Here is a 23,529-nt window from a genome sequence, read left to right as displayed (position 1 = left end):
ATAAAAAATAAATATATATTTTTAAAAGGAGAAATGTCTGCCACTTGCTGCTTCATAGTAGGCTTTTCATCAGGTGTCTCAATATTGGCAAATCTTTGGTTCTGAGTTTAATTAATTAGAATTACTTTATGAGCTTAACTTCACTTACATGAGGTGCACATTCAAAGGGAACTACTCTTCAGAAAAATATAACTAATGTCTCCTAGAATCTTGAATTGCAAAATCAGAAAAATTTTAGATTTTTACAAGCTTAAAGTGAGTATGTAGCAAAATGATTTATACTTGCCTAAGAAGGGATATAATCACTAGTAATCCAGTGGGGTTAATCACACAGTAACCTAACTTCTTTAATGATAGTGCCATGACATTATTCAGAGAATTGGAATAGAATATAAGTTGTTTCCTGGAAGGACTTTCTAAAAGTCTCATAGGTAAGAAAAATAAGCCTTGGAGCAGATGTTTAGTGTAAGAGTTAAGAAATCTATTGGGATGCTCACATCCCATATCAGCATCCCTGGATTCAAGCCTGGCTCGTCTTCTGATTCCAACTTCCTGCTAAAGCGCACCCTGGGGAACATTAGGTGATGGCTCAAGTACCTGGATCCCTGGAACCCATGTGGAAGACGCAGATTGAGTTTAGGCTCCTGGCTTTGGCCTGGGCCCACCCTGGCTATTGTGGGCATTTGAGGAATACCCTCTCCCTCCCTCTCTCTCTCTTCCTCTCTTCCTCTCTAGTACATGGACATCAGTTCAGGGACTGAACAAATTTTTGGTTGCTGAATTGTGATTTTGTTCTCCATAGACAGTTCACAAGGAAGGTTTGGTCTTATTCAACTCTATTTTTTAAATCAGTGATTTTAGATGAAAGCATCAAAAACTTCAACTCTGAGGATGCAGCAACCCAACTAATACAGTAGATGACACTGGCAACCCAAAGCAGTCTCAAGTGCCCTTTGGCTTGTGAGGATCAATAATTCTCTGCAACTGAAACTGCTTTTGAGAGCTTGTCTCTGACACAGGACTTGAAATTAAACAGATTGTAAAGTAGCATAAGTATTTGAATTAAATAATTTACGTAAGTTTGGAGTGAACAAATCTGGCTTCATGTTATTTCATATAAAAAAGGCTTGGGGATTTCATTTGGTCTCTGGCTCAACATGAACCAGCTGTTTGTGTTGTTACCAGATGATAGCACTGAGAAACATTGGTGGAGTTCCAGTTTTATCAATAGACGTGCCAGGTCCATCATCAGGATACCCCCTTTAGGTGTCACATTTCACTCTGGATACTATTTAAACAGGACATCGACCACTAAGTGTGTATCCAGAGTAAGACACCAGGATGATGAGCAGTCCAGTACTGTGGTCACACAAGGAACAGTGGGAGTATCTAGGGATATTTAACTAAGGGAGAGAACATCTGTGGGGAGAATGTACATTCCTAGCCTTGAGAAATTGAGGTCTTCACATACAGAAGAGCAAATAAGCTTCCTTTGTGTTGTGGCGCTGGGAGCAACAGGTGAAAGTTGTAGGAAGTTAGCTTTCCATTCTGTGGAAGCCAAGAGTAGGGTGAGCCCAATCAAATGTCCGCTAGGGCAGGCTGATGGAGACAGTGGCATAGAACAGGTGCTCCAGCTAATGAGCTAAAACACAACTGAGGTCTGCCTGTTGCTGCTCTAAACGTCCAGGATGACCAGCTTTTCTGTTGTATTTAAAGAATCCAAACATCTAGATAATTGTATGAAAGCTCTGAATTAGGTGTTGGCAACTAATTTCAAGGTTTTTTTTTTTTTTTAATGTTATGCAGACTTAAAAGGTCTGGGAGCCATAATTAACCTAAATTTCCCCATTTGTAATTTTTGAAGTAGATGATCTTAGTTCTCTTTCAACTCCAACATTCTGTGAGTTTTGGCATGACCTACAGGGTACAATTCTCTGTTGGTTTTTTGCAAAACAAAAGTAGAAAGCTTATTTTTGATTTATCAAAAATACAGGAAGCGGTAGGCTTATGTTATTGTTCAGAAGTGGATCCCAACAGTTGTCATATTGAAATCATCAAAACCCAAGCCTCATCTAAGACCAATTAAATCACAATCTCTGAGTATAACAATAAACAAATTGTTAAGTTCCCCAAGTGATTCCAATATGCTGACAAGTTTGGGTAACACTGGCTTAGGTGGTCCCTAAATTAAGCCTAGTCAGCTTAGAAAATTCTGACCTCATCCCCATTGCTTCTGAATTTCCAGCCCACCCTCTCTCACTGTATCTGTTCTGTTGATCCTGTTAGTATTAGCAGGATGTTGCTCCTTTTATGTAGTAGGTTACTTTAAGGAAGGAACTGCAATCACTGGAGTGGGCACTCCCACTGTCATCTCCCGATCCCCAAACAGAGTGTAATCCAACCCAAAGAACCATAGCTAACACTTTTGCTGTTCCCTCCAGGAAAGTAGTATTTCATGAGTAAATTCAAGTTCAAAACGTGTTACTTCATTTTTTTAATTTCAGATGATGAGTAAGCATGGAAAAACAGATCTGGTTGCATTTAGTAACATGAGTATATTTCACTATCTATGAGCTCCTGGTGAACAGAAATTTTCTTAATTATTTTCTCATTTATGGTATTCTCAGAAATATTATGCAAAAAACATTGAATCAATAAATGCAAAATAGACGATTACAGATTAATGTTCCAAATACTCCCTTAAGAAAAATCATCACATACCTATAGGAATTGGTGAATTCTTCTTTATATTTTTAAAGGTCTCACCACAATTTTGTCAATAGGTTTAAAACAGGAAGGAAATCAAAACATGCTTTAGTCAGTCAAAAAAATTCTCATGATATGTATTTTCATAATAAGCATTCTCCATGAACCTTTGCTGTAACCACAAATGATATTCAATAGATCACCGGTCTCAGTTCATCTTTCCTCAAGTTAAATTCTGCATACTGCAATAAATTAAAATGCTTCTAGAAGCAATAAAAATAGTAAGATCTTTTTAAAAAATACATCACTTCCTCCAGGCATTATCTTCTTAATGTTCAACAATTAACTATATCCTACTTCAAATGCTCCAAGTGAGATAAATTTTCCAGTCTCTAAGACATTTTATCATGTGGAGATTAGGCCATGTAAAACCAGTCAGTGCTCAGAGTATAGACTCCAAGGTCCAGGTAAAGAAAGAAACCCCTGCAACATGATCCACATTCTATTTGTGCTGGATTGCCATTTGTACAAGTCCATTTCACATTTCTATGACAAAATACTTGAGGCTGGGTGCTTCATAAGTAAAATAAAATTATTTGGCTCATAGTTACAGAGGCTGAAAGTTCAAGATTAGGCAATGCCATCAATTCAGTCTCTGGTAAGAGCCTAATAGCAGAAGGAGTTGAAATGGTGGGAACACGTACAAGAGGGGACATCACTTGTGAGACAAGAAGCCAAGCTGGGTTGGGGGAGCAGTCTCGCTGTTTCTAAGCCATTCTCTCAAGAACTAACAGAAGGAGCCAGCGCTGTGGTACAGTGGGTTAACACCCTGGCATGAAGTGCCAGCATCCCATATGGGCGCCGATTTGAGACCTGGCTGCTCCCCTTCCAATTCAGCTCTCTGATATGGCCTGGGAAAGCAGCGGAGGATTCCCCAAGTGCTTGGGCCCTTGCACTCACATGGGAGACCTGAAGGAGGCTCCTGACTCCTGACTTCAGATCAGCCCAGCTCTGGCCACTGTGCCCATTTGGGGAATGAACCAGCGGATGGAAGACCTCTCTCTATTTCTCCCTCTCTCCATCTGTAACTCTGCCTCTCAATAAATAAATATATCTTTAAAAAATTTTTAAAAATAATAAGTCAGATACACAACTCTTTCCACTTTCAGCAAAAGAACAGATCAACCAAACAGAAAATCAGCAAGGAACCAATGGAGTTAATCAAAACTATAGACTAAATGGACCTAACTAATATCTACAGAACTTTTGATCCTACAGTTTAAGAACACACATTCTTCTCATCAATGCATGCAATTTTCTCTAGGTTAGACCATATGTTAGGTCATAAAGTAAGTCTCAGCAGATTCAAAAAGTTGAAATCATACCATGCATCTTCTCTGACCCCAGTGGAATGAAGCTGGAGATTGAAAACTTAATAATCTCTAGAACATATGCCAACACATGCAGACTGAACAACATGCTTCTGAATGAACAGTGGATCACAGAACAAATCAAAAGAGAAATCAAAAATTTCTGGAAACAATTGAGGACAACAAGACAACATACCAAACTTACAGGGTAGAGCAAAAACAGTGTTAAGAGAAAAGTTTATAGCAATTGGTGCCTACATCAAGAAATTGGAAAGGTACCAAATAAACAAACTATCCAGGCATCTCAAGAACCTAGAAAAACAACAGTAAACCAAACCTAAAATTAGTAGGAGAAAAGAAATAATTAGAGAAGAAGTAAACAAAATTGAAACAAAAAAATTACAAAAGATCAGTGAAACGAAGAGCTGGTTTTTTGAAAAATTAAACTGAATGGCCAGCGCCGCGGCTCACTAGGCTAATCCTCTGCCTTGTGGTGCCGGCACACTGGGCTCTAGTCCCGGTCGGGGCGCCAGATTCTGTCCCGGTTGCCTCTCTTCCAGGCCAGCTCTCTGCTGTGGCCCGGGAGTGCAGTGGAGGATGGCCCAAGTGCTTGGGCCCTGCACCCCATGGGAGACCAGGAGAAGCACCTGGCTCCTGCCATCGGATCAGCGCGGTGCACCAGCCGCGGCAGCCATTGGAGGGTGAACCAACGGCAAAAGAAGACCTTTCTCTCTGTCTCTCTCTCTCTCTCACTGTCCACTCTGCCTGTCAAAAAAATAAAAAATAAAAAATAAAAAATAAACTGAAAGGTCACCACAAAACACACCAAGCATGGGAGTAAGAGAAAAGGTTTAATGTTGGGGGGGGAGGGCGGGGAATCTGACATGCTGGAGAGAGAGAGTGAGAGAGAAAGTCAGCCTGTATGGGAAAGCAGGCCTTGTTATAGCCTTCCAGAGATGAGGGAGTGGAGCAGCAAATCCTATTAGAGTGGAAGTGGAGTTGACGTTTGTGGCTGGGCCATTCGGTCACGTGACTCCTAGTAAGCTAGATTCTGGAGAGGCCTAGTGAACTAGACTCCTTGAGGCTAGATGCTGGGGAGGCTGAATTTATTGTACAATATGGCAACTGGGCCAGAGCCTAAGACAGTGCCCAGGGCTTAAGTTGGCACCATTTCAAAACATAAACAAAATTTACACACCATTGGCCCAACTAACAAAAAAAAAAAAAAAAAAAAAAAAAAAAAAGGAAGAAGACCCAAATCAATAAAATTAGAAATGAAAAAAGAAGTATAACAAGAGATACCACAGAAATAAAAATGAATCTTCAGGAATTACTACAAAGAGTTGTATACCAACAAATAAAGAAACCTAGAAAAAATGGACAGATCCCTGAACACATACAACCTACCTAAATTGAGCCATGAAGACATGGAAAACCTAAGCAAACCAACAACCAAGATGGAAATTGAATCAGTAATAAAGACCCTCCCCATAAAGAAAAGTCAGACTGGATGGTTTCACTGTTGCATTCTAACAGACATTTAAAGAAGAACTAACTCCAATTCTTCTCATGCTATTCAAAATAATTGAAAGGAAAGGAATCCTCCCAAACTGTTTCTATGATGCCAGCATCACCTTAATTTCTAAACCTGAAAAAATACAACAGAGAAAGAGAACTTCAGACTAATTTCCCTGATTAACATAGACACAAAAATTCAACAAAATACTAGACAATCAAATCTAAAAACACATAAGAAGCACCATTCACCTGGACCAAGTGGGATTTATTCTTAGAATGCAGGAACAGTTCAACATTAACAAACCAATAAGTGTGATATATCACATTAGCAAACTGAAGAACAAAAAACTACATGATTATCTCAGTAGATGAAGAGAAAGCATTTGATAAAATATAACATCCTTTCATGATGAAAACCTTAAGCAAATTGGGTATAGAAGGAACATTTCTCAACACAATCAAGGCAACATAGGACAAACCCACAGCCAGCATCCTATTGAACGGGGAAAAGTTAGAAGCATTTCCACTAAGATCTGGAATGAGACAAGGATGCCCACTCTCACCATTGCTATTTAGTATAGTCCTGGAAGTTTTAGCAAGAGCTATTAGGCAAGAAAAAGAAATCAAAGGGATATAAATTGGGAAACAGGAAATCAAACTATCCCTATTTCCAGATGACATAATTCTATATATAGGAGATCCAAAAGACTCCATTAAGAGACTATTAGAACTCAAAAAAGAGTTGGTAAAGTAGCAGGATATAAAATCAGCACACAAAAATCAATAGGCCTGGGCCAGCACCGTGGCATAGTAGGTTAATCCTCTGCCTGCCGTGAAGCATCCCATATGGGCACCAGTTCTAGTCGCAGCTGCTCCCTTTCCAATCCAGCTCTCTGCTACGGCCTGGGAAAGCAGTAGAAGATGGCCTAAGTCCTTGGGCACCTGCACCCACATGGGAGACCTGGAAGAAGCTCCTGGCTCCTGGCTTCAGATGGGCGCAGTTCTGGCCATTGTGGCCATCTGGGGAGTGAACCAGTGGATGGAAGGCCTCTCTCTCTCTCTCTCTCTCTCTCTCTCTCTGCCTCTCCTCACAAAAATTGGAAAAATCTTCCATGTTCATGGATTGGAAGAAGAAATATCGTAAAAATTTCCATACTACCAAAAGCAATTTACAGATTCAATGCAATACTAATCAAAATACCAAGGTTATTCTTCTCAGATAGAGAAAAAAATGATGTTGAAATTCATATTGAGGCACACAATACCAGGTATCAAGAAATACTACAGACAGTTATAATCAAAATATCCTGGTACTGGCACAAAAACAGAAGGATAAACCAATGGAACAGAACAGAAATGCCAGAAATAAATCCAAACACCTCCCTGGACCAAGGACAATCTCTTCAACAAAAAGTGCTGGGAAAATTAAGTCTCTGCATGCAGAAATATAAAGCAAGACTCTTATCTTACACCTAACTCAAAAATGCATCCAAAATGGATCATAGACCTAAATCTATGACCCGATACCATCAAATTATTAGAGAATATTAGGAAACCCTGCAAGACATTGGCATAGGCAAAGAGTTCTTGGAAAGACCCCAGGAGCACAGGCTATCAAAGCCAAAATTGACAAAAGAGATTACATCAAATAGAGAAGCTTCTATGCCGCAAAAAAAAATCACTGAGGAAAGTGAAGAGGCAACCAACAGAATGGGAAAAATTATTTGTAAATTATGCAACTGATAATAGATTAATATATAGAATATATAAAAAGCTCAGTAAACTCAACAACAAAACAAACAATCCATAAAGAAATGGGCACTTGAACCAGCATTTTTCAAAAGAAATCCAAATGGCCAACAGACACATGAAAAAAACACTAAGTATCAGGGAAATGCAAATCAAAACCACAATGAGGTTTCAACTCACCCCAGTTAGAATGGCTTTCTATTTTTTTAAAGATTTATTTATTTGAAAGTCAGACTTACACAGAGAGAGAAGGAAAGGCAGAAAGAGAGAGAAAAATAGAGAGAGATAGAGAGAGGTCTTCCATCTACTGGTTCACTCCCCAGTTGGCCACAATGGCCAGAGCTGTGCCAATCTGAAGCCAGAAGCCAGGAGGTTCTTCCAGGTGTCCCATAAGAGTGCAGGAGCTCAAGGACTTGGGCCATTTTCTACTGCTTTCCCAGGCCATAGCAGAGAGTAGGATTGGAAGAAGTACAGCAGGGACTCAAACTGGCACCCACATGGGATGCTGGCACTGCAGGCAGAGGCTTTACCCACTATGCCACAGCACCAGCCCTGGGTTTCTATTTTTTTAAGGGGGTAGGGGCACCTATAAACTTTATCTTTTTTTAAAGATTTATTTATTTATTTGAAAGGCAGAGTTACAGAGAGACAGGGGGAGGGGAGAGAGAGAGAGAGAGAGGTCTTCCATCTGCTGGTTCACTCACCAAATGGCCATAATAGCCAGAGCTGTGCTGATCTGAAGCCAGCAGCCAGGAGCTTCTTTTCTTTTTTTCTTTTTTTTTTTTTTTTATTTTGACAGGCAGAGTTAGACAGTGAGAGAGAGAGACAGAGAGAAAGGTCTTCCTTCCATTGATTCACTCCCCAAATGGCTGCCACAGTTGGCACTGCGCCGATCCGAAGCAAGGAACCAGGTGCCTCTTCCTGGTATCCCAAGCGGGTACAGGCACCCAAGCACTTGGGCCATCCTCCACTGCCTTCCTGGGCCACAGCAGAGAGCTGGACTGGAAGAGGAACAACCAGGACTAGAACCTGGGGTGCCAGCGCCACAGGCGATGGATTAGCCTAGTGAGCCACGGCACCGGCCAGCCAGGAGCTTCTTATAGGTCTCCCACATGGACGCAGGTGTCCAGGCACTTGGGACATCTTCCACTGCTTTCGCAGGCCATAGCAGAGAGCTGGATGAGGAGTGGAGCAGCCAGGACTCAAATTGCTATGCCACAGTGCTGGCCCCTAGAATAGCTTTCATACAGAAATGAACAAATAAGAAACGTTGGCAAGGATTTGAGGAAAAAGGAACCCTAATCCACTATTGGTAGGAATGTAAACTGGTACAACCACTGTGGAAAACAGTATAGAGATACCATAGAAATCTGAATATAGATCTACCATATGACCCAGCCATCCTACTCTTGGGAATCTACCCAAAGGAAATGAAATGGGCATATGAAAGAGATAGCTGCACCCTCATGTTTATTGCAGCTGAATTCACAATAGCTTAGATATGGAATCAACCCACATAAAATCCTGTCATTTGCAACAAAATGGATGCAACTGGAAAACATTACACTTAGTGAAATAAGCCAGTCCCAAAAAGACAAATACCATATGTTCTCCCAGATTTGTGGTAACTAATAGATTATCTAAAAGATAATCTATAGAAGTGAAGCTAAAAAAAATAAAAATAAAATAAAAAAATTAAAAAAAAGTGAAGCTAAAACTTTTCTAACATTTTTATATGCAATGACTTTGAACAGCCCTTGTGTCCACTGTTAAGAACAGTTTTTTTCATACTATTTGTACCTCTGTACTTAGTGTAAAGCTATTTCATGTGTGTAAAGTTAATTGAAAATATATCGTAGTAAAAAAATAAGAATGGGAATAGGAAAGGGAGGAGGAAGAAGGGTGTGGGTTTAGGTGGGAGGGAGGGTAGGGTGGGAATAATCACTATGTTTCTAAGTTTGTATTTATGAAATGCATGAAGTTCATATATTTTAAATAAAAGGTTTTTTGGGGAAAAACACAATGAAGTTTTACCTCACCCCAGTTAAAAAGGTTATCATCCAAAAATCAAAAAAATAATAAATGCTGGCTAGAACGTGGGGAAAAGGGTACCTTAATATACTGTTGGTGGGAATGTAAACTAACACAGCCATTATGAAAGACAACATGGAGATTCCTCAAAAATCTGAAAATAGATCTACTATTACCCATCTATCCTGCTCCTGGGAATTTACTCAAAAGAAATGTGATTGGCAAATGAAAGAGTTATATATACCCCCATGTTTATTGCAATTCACAATTGTAAGATATGGAATCAACCCAGATGTCCATCAACTGATAACTGGATAAAGAAAATGTGGTATATATACACTATGAAATACTACTCAGCCATAAAATAGAATGAAATCCTGTCTTTTCCAAAAAAATGGAAGCAACTAGAAACCATTATGCTTAGTCAAATAAGCCAGTCCCAAAAACACAAATACAAATGTTTTCTCTAATATGTAGAAGCCAATATAAAATACAAAAATGTATAGGAATAAAACAGACATCTTGTAATTTGATTGCTGTTTTTAGCCCTTGTTTATACTCTTGTGGAATTGTAGACTCTATACTTTTTACTTATTGAATATTATGGCTAGTGGTGCATTAATCCTTGACTATAGAGTGGACTGAAATTATGTTTTTCAAAAATTAAAGAAAAAAAAGAAAGGAAGGAAGGATGGGGGTGAGGGAGGGAAAGAAGTATGGTTATCTTCTTAGAATTATACCTAGGCAATACATGACATCTGTTCTCTGTTAACAAAAAATTTTAATTTGGTGGATGAGCAGTGGAATGCAGATGCTCCTCAGGACTTGAAAATATGCCAAGTCACAACTGTATTTAACACACCTAACCCACCAAATGCAACAGTTCAGCAACTAATCACTGTAGATTACTTCTCCCTCATGATCCCTGTTGACTGGCATGCACTCACTGCCCCAGCCTGGTGCTGTAGAATATGCCAGTACTAGCCAAGGGAAAGAACAAAACTCAAAATTCAGTTTCTGCTGAGTGCATATTACCTCTCACCAGCATAAAGTTTAAAAATTATAAACTGGACTACTTTAAGTCAGAAACTGTCTCTATTATTTAGCCATTAAAAAAAAGAATCTTGGGGCCCCAGCATTGTGGTATAACAGGATAAGCAGCCACCTCCAGCACCAGCATCCCATTTAGGCCCTGGTTCAAGTCCCAGCTGCTCCACTTCCAATCCACTTCCAGTTATCTCCCTGCTAATGTGCCTGGAAAAGTAGTGGAGGACAATCCAAGTGATTGGGCCCCAGCACCCATATAGGAGACGTGGAAGAAGATTCTGGCTCCTGGCTTCAGTTTGGCCCAGCTCCAGCTGTTGTGGCCATTTGGGGATTGAGCCAAGGGATAGAAGACCTCTCTCTGTGTGTCTCTCCTTCTGTCTTTGTAACTCTGCATTTCAAATAAATAAAATAAATCTTTAAAAAATAAGTAATCCTGAATTTTGAGACAATATGGATGAGCCTGAGGGAAGGGCATTATCCTAAATGAAATAAGCCAGGCACGGAAGATAAATATTACAGATACTACTTACATTATAAAGTAATGAAACTCACAGAAGATGGTGGAATGGTAGTTGCTAAAAGCTGAGTGGAGGGCAAAATGGGGAGGTAATAGTCAAAGCATACAAAATCTCATTTTATAAAATAAGTCCTAGATGTCTGCTACACAGCATAATGCAAACAGCTGGCAATACTATATTATATACTTAAGTATTTGTTTAAAAAAAAAAAGGTGGACATTTAGCTCAGCAGTTAAGAAGATATAGGCAAGCAGATAGGATAAAATGGATTTGATTTATAAGCTGTAGACCACGCCCATCACCACACCCCCTTTGTGATCTCATGCCCCTACCTGATCCCACCTGTATGCCCACCTGCCAATCAGATTATGTAACTGCTACCCCTTTAGGAGTAAATAAAAGGCCTGCAACACGGTGGGCCCTTCCTTTGCTGCCCTTGTTGCCCCACAAGTGTGTGGCCTTTGAGCCATCCAGTCTCTGCTTTCCTACCTGCATGCTTGCTCCATGTGGCTCACGCCTGGCCTGGACCCAACTTAGTTTCTAAACCTCTTTCTCCCCTAAATAAATCCCCCATTCTCTGCACATTTCTCTCACTGACTAAAAAGCTTAAAAATATACCATGTTGTCTGGTCTATTTGAGCCAGTAATCAGAATTCTTCTCTGAATAAGTGGCAAGAACCCACAGGGCTATTAAAATTGAAAATTATTAATCAGCTGTCCAATATCAAAGATATCCCCTACGACAGACACCCACATCTCATCTCAGAGCGCCTGGGTTCAAAGTTCTGGCTCCACTTCTGATCCCAGCTTCCTGCTAATGCATACCCAGAAAACATTCAGTGAAGGCCTGAGTACTTGGATCCCTGTGGAGAGACCATGTGGGAGACCTGGACTGAGTTCCAGGTTTCTGGCTCAGCCTGACCCAGCCTCAGCTGTTGCAGGCACCTGGGGAGTAAACCAGCAGAAAAACTCTCTCTCCCTCCCCCTCCCCCTCCCCATCTCCCTTCCCTTTCCCATCCCCCTTCTCCTCCCCCTCCTTCTCCCCACTCCCTCTCCTTTTCCCTCTCACTATCTCTCTCCTTAATAAACAAAATAAAGTGTTATTACCACAACAGCAATAATAAATAAGAATGCAGGAGGTAACTTTTGTCCTACAACTATGGATAGTTCTACGGCAGTGATGATTTCATAGGTATATACTTATCTCCAAACTTGCATTGTATACATGAAATCCATAAAGATTTTTGTATGTTTTATACCTCCACGAATTGGTTTAAAGCGTTAACTGTTATCTTAAAGGAGTTGATGCTATAATAAGTTACATCACCAGCCTAATTCGTTGCCCCCTCCATATCCACGATTTCTGCCATGTGATTTTTCAGTTTATTTCATTCAAAGGGTGAAGTATATTTCTCCAACCTTTGACTTTGGGTTCAGTCATATGACTTGCTTTGAAAAATATTTTGAAAAAGGATCATGTACCACTTCTGGGCTTAAGTCTTTTTTAAAGGTTTAGTGAGAATGAAATCTGGCTTCAAATATCCTGCCTTCTCTCCAGGCAGCCTGAACCCCCACACTCTTCACCCCCTATTCTGGCCCTCCTGGAATAAAGTCTTTTCTACTTTAACTGGCCACCACCTTACCTTCTTGGAACTCTAAAAATCCTAAAACCCAATATTTTGATGGAATCTTCCTTTAGAAATGATTTCAGAAAAGTTCTGATTAAGACAGAAAGCAAGAAACAAGATTCTTTTGATATTCCCCTCTCTCTCTCACACACACACAAAATAGTTTATTAAGAGAAAAAAACAAAGGGAGAGCATTTAGGTGAGAAGTGCTGGAATGTGAGAATCTGCTGTGCTCTCTTTGAGAACTAGAACAAGTGAGGTGCTATCGCAGCACCCAGAGGCTTTGGAGGTACCCAGGCAGAGGTAGGGACAAGAACAGGCACACTGACCTTTGTCAGCAGGCTGCATCATCCCAGGAGCCAGATTCATCATTGGCCTCAGGCTCCAGTCCCTCCTCTCTGCTGCTCTGCTTTCTCCTCCTCAGACAGCTGGCCCTCTGTCCCTGAGGGATCTTCAGGGCTCTCCTCATCCTCTCTCACATCTGATTGTAGGGCTGACTCCTCCTTGTCTCCAGCCCTGGCTGATGGGTACAGATCCTTCATTGGACCTCCTTTTGGGAACTGTCCCTTTTTCAGATACTAATCTGCAAACAGAAGCAACATCAGAGCCAGAGGTCCCCATACCCCATACACACTGCATGTAGCTGAAGAGTGCAATGACACTGAGAAAGGTGAAGTTATTGGCAACAACTATAAATCACAGGTCATCTTGAAATTGTACAGAAGGTGTCAGCCCAGTAAAAGGGGCATGGATGTGGAGTAGGCACCATACACCCAGATGTGCTTACTCTGGATCTTGATAACCACACGGGTGGTTGGCACAGAGGAGTTCTCTCTATAGTCGGCATACAGCTCTACCTCCAGCAGTTGCTTCTGCTCAGCAAGGCCTAACAGCGTGAGGCTAGAGAAGACCATGTGTCAGGCATCTGGAGCAGGTCTGACCAATAATGCAGCATCACTAAGCACGAGGAAGTGGAGATGATTTGGCCTCCCCTAGTGTAGCATGACACAGTGACCAAGAACCTGCCCAAATCTTGGTTCATACAGGACTGTGGCAGTTCCAATTCTAAGGTGGTGACACACCACAGCTGTCCAGTCTTTGCCAGTGAGACATTGGCAACAGGGAAGAGGTACAGTGAGCAGGTGGAGGAGTCATAGTTGGTCCTGTAGAAGTGCAGGGAGCCAAGGTGGCTGACTGAAGGCATGTAGGAATAGGAGAAGGAGCCATAGAGGAAGATTGATATCCTCAGTAGGAGAACGGTATGGGCATGGCCAGCTGAGACCACAATAAGGCAGGCACCAGAGGATCCTTGTCCAAAGAAGAGTTAGAAGGATGTCTGGCTCCAGGTCCAAGCCTTGAATTCGTGGCCAAAATAGACAAATGGGATTTCATCAAATAAGAAGCATCCACATTGCAAAGTAAACATTCAGCAAAGAGGCAACCGACAGAGTGGAAGAAAGTATCTGAAAACTATGAAACTGATAAAGGATTAATACCCAGAAACTATAAAGAGCTCAAGAAATTCGACAATAAAACAAACAATCCAGTTAAGAGATGAGCAAAGGACTTGAAAAGACATTTTCAAAAGAGGAAATTCAAATCCCAATGAACACATGAAAGTATCACTAGCCATCAGGGAAATGCAAATCGAACCCACAATGAGGTTTCACCTTCCTCTAGCATGGCTCTCATATAGAAATCAACAGGCAATAAATGCTGGTGAGGATGTGGGGAAAAAGGCACCCTAATGCACTGTTGATGGGAATGTAAACTACTACAGCCATTGTGGAAGACACTACAGAGATCCCTCAGAAGTCTGACAATGGATCTACCATATGACCCAACAATTCCACTTCCAGGAATTTACCCAAATGAAATGAAATCAGTATATGAAAGTGTTATCTGTACCCTCATGTTTATTGCAGCTCAATTCACAATAGCTAAGATTTTAAAATTACATTTCCAGATAATGACTGCATAGAAAAGGTAGACCTGAAGGAAACCTGTGAAGAGGATGACAATTTATCTGAAATTTATTACATTGCTAGCATTGTCATATGCCAATTAAATTTGGAGCGTTCCTCTGGTTTTTTTTGTTTGTTTGTTTGTGCTGCTATTGTTGCATTATAAGATTTTTTTTTAATTCACTTGGGTCAATCCCAAATAACCAGGAACAGCAGCATGCTTAATTTTATTTTGCTTTCCACAGTTTTTGATAATAGCAAATTAATTTCTGTAGCTGCATTTGATGAAAATATGCTGATGGAACTCATATTTCACATCATTGACTATAATGAGCTATTTTATCAAACTGTCCTTATGACAGTATTACAGAGAAAATGATAAATTTACTAATTTCTTCACTTGAGATTCCATCTGAAATTTTTAAAAGAAAGGAAAAGATCAATGAAGTCAGGTAAATTAGGCTTTCCCAAATGATGTCTGGGTCTATAGGACACAATAGCATGAACCATTCCCGATCTTAATGAAATGCTAACATTAATAAAAGGTTGATTAATTATTACTTTTCAAAAAATTCTGCAGTAAAAATAAGAAGTTGTGCAATGTCCTATTGAGAACCCACTTGCACAATGTTTACTCATAATCACAGTTACCACTTTTTTTCACTTTGACAGGATGCTTCATTTTTATTCAGTTTTTAATTTAGACATTATCAGTATGTAGGTAAATCAGTTCATGAGAGTAGTTACAAACCATTTTGTAGGACCTTTAAAAAAATCTTTTAATTAACTAGAATTTGTACCTCTCTTTGGTACCCTGAAGTGCACACTGCACAGAAACGCTGTTGGTGCAAAAGTAACGCACACACAATAGTGAAAATATTTTTGTCAAATCATGTGCTCTACAGAATTTATGTTTTCTGAACTCCAAAAGCAATTTTCACCTGGACCAGTTCGGATTGATAGTCTGGATAAATTATCTTCAAGCACTATATGACCATGACCATTTTGTTATGGAATCTTTTCTTCATAGAAAAGGAATTCATTGATTTTTTCCCCACTTACAAACCATCAGCGATGAAAATAATTGTCCTAATAAATTATTTAACCTGGCCTCCGCTTGAGGATTTAATTCTTCCATGAATATCCTCTAAAATAATACATAAGGTTATTTTAAGTGACAACTCTCTTCTTCTTAAAAGTTCACAGAAAACACATGGACGGCATAATAGGTGCTGCCTCCTTCCTTTCTCACTGTTCTATTTCTGAGGCTTCCCACCAGCTGTATCAAAGCTGCCACTTTCTCCTCAATCCAAATAATGAATGTTCTCCTCAAATCTAACATAATTATGAATGCTAAAAGTAGCTTTTAAAATTAAAAGAATATGACATTCTTTTTTTTTATTTGACAGGTAGAGTTACAGACAGAGAGAGAGAGAGAGAGAGAGAGAGAGAGAGAAGGTCTTCCTTCCATTGGTTCACTTCCCAAATGGATGCTACAACCAGCACTGTGCCAATCTGAAGTCAGGAGCCAGGTACTTCTCCCTGGTCTCCCATGTGGGTGCAGGGGCCCAAGCACTTGGGCCATACTCCACTGCCCTCCCAGGCCACAGCAGAGAGCTGGACTGGAAGAGGAGCAACTGGGACTAGAACCCGGCACCTATATGGGATGCCGGCGCCACAGGCGGAGGATTAGCCAACTGAGCCTTGGCACCGACCCCAAGGCCATAGCAGAGAGCTAGATCAGAAGTAGGGCAGCCAAGACTAGAACTGGCACCCACATGGGATGCCAGTGCAGAAGGCAGAGGCTTAATCCACTATGCCACAGTGCCAGCCCCTGTTAATGGAATTTGATTCAGGAACAATGAAACTATAATTTCTGAAAAAGCCCAAATCTCTATTACATAAATAGCTGAAATGCAGTTTGACTTCAGAATTTTAGTGCTGAATACCAATATGCTGTGAGCCTGTCAGATCTGAGGAAACAGAGTCCTTTGAAAATAAACTGTTTTTATTTAGAGATATTTTCTGTTATTTCACAGTAACCAGCTGTTCTTTAAAATAATAATTAAAGGGAAGGGGACAGCTGATTTTACCTTGCACAATTTGAGTATAAATGAATCATCTGTTATTTACACAATCTCAGAAACTGCTATAGGACTCACCGAGTCTATGCATTAACACAAAATACTTCATCATCCTCATGACCACAATTATTAACAGAATATGTGCCAGTTTCCAAGGATGTTCTTATGCTCTCTGATGTGTGCCTCACCACAATCTTGTAAACTATATATTAGTATTTGACAAATAAGGAAACTAAATTTGAGAGATTTCATATATTTCTTAAATTCATACAAATAGTATAAGTTGATGGTGTACTTGGGCTCAAGTCCATCAAAATTTAATACTCCTTAATGTTGAAAATTTGGTCAAATATCTGAAGTTTTCACTAGTCTCTGTACTATGATAAATGAGAAATTATGTTCATGACAGAAAGAAATATTGTAAGTAATTATTCTTTCAAAATATCAACAATAAACTACTGAACTAGTGATAAATTCCTAAGCTGATAGAAAAGATGGGGTTTTTCAACCTAGTAGTATTAGAAAGCTGACAAGTTTCATAAAGAAAATTATTGTAAAAGCTTTCTTTCCCATGAGAAGATGTTTTAAGTTCCAAGTTCTAGATTAAAGAAGAATTCTGTCAAATTAATAATTTGATTAAATGTTTTACTTCAGGGTTCCTTTGTAGTTGAGACACCTAGCACACAAACTTGCAGACGATAAAAAAAAAAAGACTGGTTTTAAACAATTAAAATGATGCCTTAGGAGAGTGTTTTACCTGGCAGTTTAAGGTGCTGGTTAGGATACCCAAATCCCACATCTGAGAACCTGGGTATCACGCGCAGCTCCAGTTCCTGACTCCAACCTTCTGCTAATGCAAACCCTGGGAGGCAGCAATGATGCTCAAGAGATTGGGTTCCTGCCACCCACATGGGAGACCTGGACTGATTTCTCAGCTCCAGGTTTCAGCCTGGCCCAATCCAGCCCTGGCCTTTGTGAGCATTTGTGGAGAGAACCAACAGATAGGAGCACTGTTTCACTCTCATACTTTCTCCCTTTTCCTGCTTCTCAAATAAATAATCTTAAATTATTCCTTGGGGCCAGTACTGTGGCATACAGGCAAAGCCACCACCTGCAGTGCCGGCATCCCATACGGGTGCCTGTTCAGGACCCAGTTGTTCCTCTGCCAATCCAGCTATCTGCTATGGCCTGGGAGAGCAATAGAAGGTGGCCCAAGTCCTTGGGCCCTGCACCCATGTGGGAGACCTGGAAGAAGCTCCAGGCTCCTGGCTTCAGACCACCCCAGCTCTGGCAGTTGCAGCCATTTAGGAAGTGAACCAGTGGATGGAAAACCTCTCTCTACCTCTCTCTCTCTCTCTCTCTCTCTCTCTCTGTATCTATCTATCTATCTATCTATCTATCTATCTATCTATATCTTTCTACCTCTGTAAAGTTTCCTTTAAAATAAATAAATAAATCTTAAAAAATTATTCTTAAAAGAAATACATATCATGGCTTAAATAGATATATAAATATATAGAAGATATAATAGATACATAAGTAGAAGATGAATGGTTAGAAAGTAGATAAGACAGGTAGGTACATAAATGATGATATAGATTAGATACATACATACATACATTTGTTTTTAACTCAGATAACCATTTTCAAACTGAACCCTAATGGGAAGGGGGTGGTTATATAGATTATGCAGTGATTCTCTGGATCTTTCTGACATAACATTGTCCCTCTCTGCTCCACGTGAGCTGGTCTCACCAGACCTCACTTCTGATAATGGGCAGAAACCGTCTTACTGCTGAACACTGGTTCTGATAAAGACTCACCCAGAGTATTCCCTTGCCCTGTGTGTGCAGCTTGACCGTAGGAAAAGTACAAAAAAAGACCTGATATGACCTGGCTGCAACACATTTATCATAATTCAGTAGCAATGTGGCTTCATCCAAGAAAATGATGGATATTTTTCCCATCCTGTAAAGTGAAAATAATGTAGAGAACTATGTTTGTCTTTTGCTATGACCTCCAAGAATGTTAGAAGCAAATTTACTGATCTTCTGTATATAAAGATAATTGAAAATTAATCTTGATGTGAATGGAAGAGGAGTGGGAGTGGGAGAGGGGAGTGTTGTGGGTGGGAGGGAAGTTATGGCGGGGGGGAAGCTATTGTAATCCATAAGCTGTACTTTGGAAATGTATGTTCATTAAATAAAATAAAAAAATAATAAAAAAGAAGCAAATTTACTTGTTAATCTTGTGAGACTCTGAGTGCTTTATATTCTATTCTATTTTGGTTTATCTGTTGTTTATTCTATTTATATTTAATTAATTAAACATTCCTCTAGCTGGGAATTCCTACAACATTAGTTCTTACATATATTAATAGATACATTAAGAAAAAATTCTTTCAAAAATGTGTTTTGTAAATACTTCACTATAATATAGCCTCATGGCATCCCCAAGAGTTACCTAGTAATGAATTTTAAGGAAACTCTAAAAATTCCAGGCTTATCTGAATGTGGAGCAATGAATTTTGTCATGACATCTAATAAGATCAGAGTATAGTTTGGAAAACCCTACGCTTAATTATAAGTACTTCCCACAGGCCACTTTATATCCTTGGGGCAATGTGGAAGGGTATGAACAAATGCATGAAAGAATGATTAAACACCCGAATTAGAATTGAAAATCATTTCCAAAATCACATAGAACAGAAATTCACTTTCCAAGATGCATTCTAGAGCATTATGACCAGCCTATTTGCAAAAAGAATTTGAAGCATCTTACAATAAAGAGACACAAATTTAAAGGAATTTCTAAAGAGAATAGATAATACTCAAGTAAAGTGACAGAGGAAGAAAAGGGAAAACCTAGAGGAAAAAAAGAGAATGCACTGCAACCAATCACAAAATTTCGGTCTGATGTTCTTACATCCAACACAAGAAACAGAAAAATGAAAACACATAAGTGTCTTCCAAATTACCACTCTACTAAAACAAAGCAGACCACTATGCACAGTTGTAAGAATGCTCATTTCCGCCGGTGCCGTGGCTCACTAGGCTAATCCTCCGCCTGCGGCGCTGGCACACTGTGTTCTAGTCCCGGTCAGGGCGCTGGATTCTGTCCCAGTTGCTCCTCTTCCAGTCCAGCTCTCTGCTGTGGCCCGAGAAGGCAGTGGAGGATGGCCCAAGTCCTTGGGCCCTGCACCCACATGGGAAACCAGGAAGAAGCACCTGGCTCCCGGCTTCAGATCGGTGCAGTGCACTGGCCATAGCGGCCATTTGGGGGGTGAACCAACGGAACGAAGACTTTCCTGTCTCTCTCTCTCACTGTCTAACTCTGCCTATCAAAAGAAAAAAAGAAAAAAGAATGCTCATTTCAAACTCTAGAAAGGGTTTATCATATTAGAAACTTAGTCTGTTTATCAGCCAGTAATAGTCTTACAATTATCACTATGCCATTCTAGAGGTATTTAATTATAGATTTTTATATATCGGATTTTTTAAAATTTATTTGACAGGTAGAGTTATAGACAGTGAGAGAGAGAGAGAGAGAAAGGTCTTCCCTCTGTTGGTTCACTCCCCAAATGGCTGCTCTGGCCGGCACTACACAGATCCGAAGCCAGGAGCCAGGCACTTTTTCCTGGTCTCCCATGTGGGTGCAGGGACCGAAGGACCTGGGCCATCCTCCACTGCTTTCCTGGGCCACAGCAGAGAGCTGGACTGGAAGAGGAGCAACCAGGACTAGAACCTGGCACCCATATGGGATGCCAGTGCTGCGCAGGCAGAGGGATTAACCAAGTGAGCCATGGCGCTGGCCTATATCAGGATATTTTAATAAATGTTAATAAATCCACTAGCCTGACCCACTGGACTGTGAGACCAGTGAAACTAGGAACCACATGATGCTTGTCTCAAGCACCTTAAGTACTATTATCCAACATTGTTATGATACTTTCCAATTTCCCTAAGTTCTTCCTCCAACGTCCTTCCACAGTACCTCATTCCACACAAAAAATATGTTTCAAAATTTCTACTCTTCTTTCTCTCTCAACTCTCCCAATATTCCGGCAACAATCTCAGTTAATACAATGAAAGCAGGCATTTGGCACGTGGTTAAGGTGCCCAGTCAAATACATACATTCCATATTGCAATGTCAGATTTGAGTCCCAGCTCTGCTCTCAATTACATCCTCCTGTTAATGCACATGCTGAGAAGCAGTAGGTGGTAGTTCAAGTGCAAAGGTCGCCACCATAGATTTGAAAGAACCAGACTGAGTTGCCAGTTGAGCTGGCCCAACCCAGCCATGCATCTTGCAGGCATTTGGGGACGGAAACAGTGAATGGAAAATACCTCTCTCTCTGAATTTCTGTTTGTCTGCCCCCACACCATGACCACCTTTCAAACAAATAAAAATTTTAACTTACGATAATCCACTGCTGGTGGGAATGTAAACTGGTACAGCCACTGTGGAAAATGGTATAGAGATAGCTCAGAAATCTGAATATAGACCTACCATATGATCCAGCCATGTCACTCCTGGGAAGTTACCCAAACCAAAAGAAATCAGTATATGAGTTATCTGTAGCTCCATGTTCACTGCAGCACAATTCACAATAGCTAAGATATGAATCAACTCAGATGTCCATCAACTATTGACTGGATAAAGAAATTACGGTATTTATACACTATGGAATACTACTGTACAGCTGTTTAAAAAAATGAAATCCTCTCTTTTGCAACAAGATGGAAGCAACTGGAAACCATTATACTTAATAAAATAAGCCAATCCCAAAAATACAGATAACATGTTTTCACTGATCCAAGGTAAGTAATAGAACACTTAAAACGTAATGTTTAGGAGTGAAGTTGACATTTTGAGATCGATGATTGTTTACAGCCTTTGTCTCTTCTGTTGAGGAACAGTTAATTTTTTTCATACTATTTGTTGAACTCTTTTACATAGTCTATGGTTAACTACAAAATCATTAAGTAAACTGAAAATAGATCTTTGTAAAAATTAAGAGTGGGAAAGTGAGAGGGAGGAGGAAGAAGAGTTGGAGCTTGGGGAGGGGGAGTATCACTACATCCCTAAATCTGTATATATGAGATACAACCAGGATAAGTACCTGGCTCCTGCCATCCGATCGGCGCAGCGCGCCGGCCGCAGCGCGCCGGCCGCAGTGGCCATTGGAGGGTGGGCCAGCGGCAAGGGAGGACCTTTCTCCCTGTCTCTCTCTCTCTCACTGTCCACTCTGCCTGTCAAAAAATAAAATAAATAAAATTAAAAAAAAACTAATATAACTTTAAGAAAATTTTTTAAAAAGTTTTCAACATTTAATCTCAAAAAAAAGTTATCGGAAGGGCTTTGCCTTGCTTATAAAAAATGAGTTAAAAATCATTTTCAGAGTTCTTTATTCTGAGATATATTTGCCTCTGTTTTTTTTAAAAGATTTACTTATTATTTGAATGCCAGAGTTACAGAAAGTGGAAACAGAGAGATCTTCCACACACTGGTTCACTCCCCTAACTGCTGCAAAGGCCAGGGCTGAGCCAGACTGATACCATGAGCCAGAAACATCTTCCTGGTCTCCCACATGAGTGGCAGGGGCCCAAGTACTTTGGCAATTAGCAGGAAGCTGGATCAGAAGTGGAGCATCCAGGACAGGAACTGGCATCCAAATAGGTGTCATAGATTCCATAGATGCCAACATCACATAGAGATATGTATAAGCATTATATGTATATTTAACATAGTAGATATTTCACTTTCCTTAAAATAGTATTAAATACATTATATTACCAGTATTAGTGCTTTAATATAATTATTGGTGCTTTAGTATAATTATTTTAAATAATCATATTCTACCACTGATGTCTTAAAATGGATGCAACATATGGTCTGGTATACCACATTACTTTCTGTTTTAATAATAGCACTTTTGAGAATAAATGACATAAAACAATTCAATCTAGCTTATGATGAAAAGGGAATTTATGCATGTTTCCATAACTGAAAAATGCAGGAATTTAAGCTTGACTAGACCCAAAGACTTCTGCTGTCCTATCCATATTCCTCTCTCATCATCTCTCCTTTAGTTTAGCTTTATTTCTGCCAGCTCCAAGTGTCAAGAAACTGCCACTCCAACATGGGATGCCACTGTTGCAAGCTGTAGCTTCACCCACTATACCACAATGCCAGCCCCAAAACTTCTATATCTTAACCTCATTTCCTTCTTACCCAATGCACTCTCACTATAAGACACATCAATGAAATAATCTAAAAATTTTCTTGATTTTAAAACTCAATTGCAACTTATTTTCCTCTGTCCCTCTCCCTGTCTCTATTTCTACCTGTCTGTTACCCTGCCTTCCAAAAATATAAAATGTAAAACTTTCTTCTACTTCATTTTTAAGTCAAAATTTTTGAAGTACAATCACCTTTAAACATGAAAATGACTACTCCTAGTATTCCTTTTAAAAAGTTTTCAGGCTGCCAAGACTCTTAACATTATGCCCTGTAGACTTGACCTTAACACTATAAAAGAGTTACTGTATGCAGCTCACTCTAGGGTATGAAAAGCAACTCCTCATACTTTATCAGCTTTTGACAATAGGCACTTATGGGACTGACTGATCTAAAATAGATTAATGAGCCACTAAAGTACCTTAATGAATAATGGAGCATTTTAAAATTTATTTTGTTTTTTAATTCACTTAATGCAATCCATTTAATAACTGAAATTCTCCTGAACACAATAAAAGGCATATTACGTTGAGGTTTTATTAATTTATTATGTTTCAACTCATTTCTAATTTATTCATTTTATTAATGTATTCAATGAATTGGGCTTCCCCATTCAAGCATTGTGGAAATCAATCATTTTATATGCAGCAAAATAAGTTTTCAACAGGTTAAT

General features: G+C 39.7%; 1 long non-coding RNA gene and 1 pseudogene across 1 annotated transcript in view; both read right to left on the bottom strand.

Moving 5' to 3' along the window:
• LOC149127188 (uncharacterized) overlaps positions 1 to 23,529 on the bottom strand; it is a 131,183-nt gene that overhangs the window by 8,204 nt on the left and 99,450 nt on the right. The gene's annotated exons all lie outside the window — the stretch shown is intronic.
• Positions 12,813 to 13,959, bottom strand: LOC127493911 (seipin pseudogene; annotated as a pseudogene).

The sequence above is a fragment of the Oryctolagus cuniculus genome, chromosome 4, assembly GCF_051225735.1.
Source record: "Oryctolagus cuniculus isolate XC-2025 breed Fujian yellow rabbit chromosome 4, ASM5122573v1, whole genome shotgun sequence".
Taxonomy (NCBI): domain Eukaryota; kingdom Metazoa; phylum Chordata; class Mammalia; order Lagomorpha; family Leporidae; genus Oryctolagus; species Oryctolagus cuniculus.
This window is presented reverse-complemented; position numbering and strand designations above follow the sequence as displayed.